The 4,698-nt window shown below is 42.6% G+C and overlaps 1 long non-coding RNA gene across 1 annotated transcript; it reads right to left on the reverse strand.

Annotated features, from left to right (window-relative positions):
• Positions 1 to 1,708, reverse strand: LOC116963997. The gene is made up of 2 exons (XR_004408497.2): positions 1,622 to 1,708; positions 1 to 1,091 (listed from the first exon to the last, which is right to left on the reverse strand). It is a non-coding gene; the product is annotated as an uncharacterized LOC116963997 (long non-coding RNA).
• Between the last annotated feature and the right edge of the window lie 2,990 nt (positions 1,709 to 4,698).

Raw genomic sequence — 4,698 nt, forward strand, 5'->3', positions numbered from 1 at the left:
TTGTGATGCAATATAAACTTTACTTGAAACGGGACAAGGACTTCATAGCAACAGAACATAACAATCCAGAGAGTACAGAATACATTCGCAGGGTTTGCTGGAGATAGATGGGGTTGTCCTCTTTGGGGGCTGCAGTTTGTTAGATGATCTTCTGTCTTGCATTTTCACCATTTGAAAGCCAACTTTCGTGCTCACCTGTTTGTGGGGTTCTTTTATTTTTTTGTTTTTTTGGTTTTTTTTTTCTTTTAAATCCCAGGCAATGTAGAACAAGGTAGCTCCCACAGTCAAACTGTAGCAGGTAGCTCCCAGAAGCAAACTGTAGCTTTGAGAATTTTTTCCACTATACCACAAAAGCCATGAAACATCAGTCCATACGAAAGACTGGAATACACAGGATCTAACTTGCACTGATGTTTAGTCTTCTAAAAAACACTCTGATTTAAACTAAGACCTTTTCTATATTTCTCAAATAAACAGCCCCTTAAACGCAAAGTTGGTGTCTTGTTAGCAGATATCTAATCCAGCAGGAAGGAAAATAGAGTGTCTGGGCTTGTTTCTCAGGGTGGCTGAGTGTGCCCATCTCCTGAGGATGTCCTCTGCAGCCCGGTACACTGCCCCTCTGAAAGTCATGTTCCTCTGCTCATGCATGGACTGGGACTTTGCTCTGGCCCCTGCTGGGTCCAGCTCCCCCAGGGAATGCCTGCGGGGCTTAGCAGGGCCCGCAACTCCCACGACTGTAAGTCGTGTACCTGCGGGAATAAGAGGGGTAGGAGAACCTGCCACCCAGGTAGGCACCGGACCCGAAGGAGCTCTGGGCATCCAGGGAGCTCCCGTAGCCAAAGGAGCTGCCTATCTCCAGGGGGGCTGAGGTGCCCACGAAGCTCTCCTGAGGGCAGGAGCTGAGGATGGGGCCCGGGAAGACGATGGCCACGGGTGGGGGGTAGACCACGGCACGGGAATCCCCGCAGGAGGTGACACAAGGCTGGCTCCAGGCGTTGGCGTACGGCGCGGGGCAGCTCACGTCGCAGGGCGAGTAGCTGCCGTAGCTGCAGACCTGCCTGTAGGAAGACATCTTTGTGGCTGGGATAAACCTGAAAACACACGGGGTGAGGAGAGCACGGGTCAGGGGTGACACTGCAGGGGCATTCGCAAAGGGGAGCTCTCTAGTCAAACCATACAATATTCAGAAAGTTACCCTTCTATAGCTAAGTATATAATGTGATTGCAATTCATATGCAGCAGTAATGAAGTTTAGATAACCTGTTAGAAGTCAGCAAAGCCTCATTAAGGACAGATGAGGATTAACCTAACAATATTTATTTAACACTGTTCCTAAAACTATTGTCTTCTTTTGCAAAGCATTCCCAGGTACAAATGAAAACATTAAGCATTCTTTCTCTGAAACATGCAAGCATCTCTTGAAGCCCCATGCTCTCCATATAAATCCTCTACACCCCCAAGTCTGCCAAGCTGAAAGAAATTACAGAATATTTTTTTATGAAAGTAACATTCTTCCAATGATAGGCAAAGACATATTAACTGCTCAGACCTAAGTACATTAAAATTCTTATTAAAGTGGCTTTTAAACTCATAGAACAGATTTAACTGAAGTCAGACTTACTCAGTTCACCACCAAGGACAAGTCAAGAAGAGTAGTTTGAAGAGCTCTGTGCTCCAAGCACTTTTATACAGTTCCTCAGAGCAATTCCAGGGTCTGAGCCACGCTTTGGGCACGCAGTCCTTCCTAGTTACAAAACAAACTTTCCTGCATTTCTCACGTCAATGGGTGGAGGAATCTTTTCATATTGTTTGCTGTTAAGCAATTATTAGTTGAATGGTATCATATCCATGTTGCAGCCTACAGAAATCTTTCATCTCAAAATAGTGACAGTATTCACCCTTAGTTTCTTTCTACTCATTGCAGAAATTAACTTCCTTCTTCCACTTGTCCAAGCTTCAAAACACTTAGATCAATAGAACAAAGGATTGCTGATTTAACAAAATAGACTTTGGTTTTGTTGTGGGTTTTTTTTTTGTTGTTTTTTTTTTTTTTTTTTTTTTTTTTTTAATAATGTATTGATTTTTGTCAGGCTTGGTGTAAAGATTTTTAAACCTTTTAGTTGCAAAGGGAGATGAAACTTAGAGACCATCTTGGCAAGATACCTTTCTGCTCTCCTTATCCCCTCTCTCTTTTTCTTCAGTAGGTGGAAGAAAAAAAATTATCTATAGACCACAGTGCTCAGGTGCTTCAATTATGGTGATCATCCTGTTCACAGCTACAGAGAAGCAGCTCTGTGATATAAGGATCTTTCTGATGTTAGTAGTGAGTTTCTACAGCCTATTTGGAAGCGGTGATGGAGAGAGGGGAAACAGAATTTACATGCTGCAGAAACCTTCTTATTCCATTTCATTCCTGGTGAATATTATTATATATTGCCCTAGTTAAAATCAATACAAAAAAGGGCAAGGAAACTCTTGCTGAGAAATGCTAGGAAAGAATTAGCCTCATGTACAATTTACTCCAAAATGTACCACTTTTAACAACTCTTTTGTTCTGAAACATCATGTTGGACCCTTTCTGACAGTGGATCCTGGTCTAGCTATGTACAGGAATTTGCAATAAATAAATTTACAACTGGAAAATTGTATCCCCCTCCTCACTTGGTGTAACAGGCGACAGATGAAAGTGAGTGGTCAAATGCTGGGGTCCTCCTGCACATATGTATGAATTTGATGATCTTAAAGGATTTACGTGTCAAAAATATTGCTTACGGCATTTAGTAATTGGAGACCTGAATTAGATTACACATGATGATTCCCTCCTGACAATAAAACTCATTTAAGGAACCTTGTCCCTGCCCTACTGTGAGTTGTAATCTGCACTCCTGGGGATTTATCAGGCAAGCTGGAAACGCTGTTTTCTTTGCTATTTATTATAAACAGAGACAATACCCCGGTCTTGGTCCTGAATCTACTAGAGAAACTACAACATGGAAAACAGAAAATAACATCAAGTCTAGACCCAGGGCAAGGGAAAGATGTCCCAGTTAGGGCACAGTGGCCTGGAGCAGATTTCCAGCGTAACACCTTTGCCAAGAATGTGGGGAGAGGCTTTTAGATGCCCTCATTGTCCTGTGTGCATCGGGGCGAGGACAACCCGCCCTCTGCACTCAGTGCAGGAGGCTCTCTCTAATGGGGATGGACAGTAATCCTTCCTTTCACCATACCTAAAACTAGTTGGTTTCGTTTATTGGTTCCTGACAGCAATGACTGTCTGAGTTCTCTATTTTCATGGTATCTGGGCGCCAACCTCATTTACATAAGCTAAGAGATAATAGAATTATAATTACAAATAATAACACTAACAAGTACAAGACATGCCCAAGATCTCCTCCCAGAGGCTCATTTAATTGCCAAGAGGTGTTTGGTAAATTATTTGGCCTCTGTCTTAATCATCTCTTCTAGAAATCATCAGTAGTCATTTCCCATTTCATGTGGGTGTTACACAGGCTTGCACAGAACAGTATTTTATATGCTGAGAAAAATGCTTAATATAGCACAAAACTTCAAAAAGGAAAGGTTAATCAGATGGAAATTTAGCCGTGGTGTGTACCCCAAAGTATGCAGTGATCCAGGAGATCAATTTAAATGAAATGAGTTTCATGGGCAAAACCCCAGATGCCCAGGATCTGTCAGACCTGGAAGGCTGTAGTGTGGAGTCCTCACACTGGACTCTCCAACTCTTGCAACACATTCTCTTTGGTCCTGTGAAACACCTCTGGAATTAAATCCTTAAAAAGCTAGATGGGTGATAGTCAAAGTTGTCGATGCAACACTAATGGTCATCTGAGTTTGGGTGTACTCTCAAAGGGATGGTGGAAGAACAAGGATGGTGGAGGATGTCTTTAATCTGGATATCTACAACTTCTTTCTTTCTGTGTTTACAAGGCCGATAGCACCCTATGGAAATGACTGTGAAGAGTCATCATCTGTGAGTCTTTAAGATGCACACCGTACATGTAATATACACCCCTGCTGCCATCACACTTGAAGATCTGAGGAAGACACAGGGCCAAGTTGCAGTTCCTGCTGCCAGAGTGAGCATGGTGGAGTGACAGAACAGTGGAGTATGGAAAACAATAAACTTGTGGTTTTGGTTTTTTTTTTTTTTGTTTTTGTTTTTGTTTTTGTTTTTCTGGTTTCTAGCACTTGTGGACTCAGCATGTCTATGAGGGCAGGTCTACACCAGACGGAGGTCTGAGCTAGGAATGACCAGTTGCTCTTGTAGAAGGAAAGCAATGACCAGATGGTGCCTGACCTGTGCTAATTACTTCTTTTCCAAACCAGGTACTTCTGAATCACGATGTTTTTTTCTTCATCCTCACCCAGTAGTCTTGTTCCACCTCAGACTTTGGAAATGCTCTTGGTCTATGGAGCCCTTTTTAACTCCCTCCCTGGAAATCACATTTGCTTTGTGTCATACAACACCCAAATGAATGAGGTAATTTTTATTGTTGATTTCTTGATGGGATTATTAAGAGACTGAGGCTAAATAATGCACTCATCCCCGCTTGTTGATTCGGTGGGAAAGCTGGGAGGAGCACTCAGCGCACCAAGTCCTCATTCTTTTATCTCCTGCACTGTGACACTGAGTCAAGGACCACTATTTGGAGAACTGTAAGAAACAAAATAGGAAAT

Source organism: Tyto alba, unplaced genomic scaffold, assembly GCF_018691265.1.
Source record: "Tyto alba isolate M040663 unplaced genomic scaffold, T.alba_DEE_v4.0 Super-Scaffold_8, whole genome shotgun sequence".
Taxonomy (NCBI): Eukaryota; Metazoa; Chordata; class Aves; order Strigiformes; family Tytonidae; genus Tyto; species Tyto alba.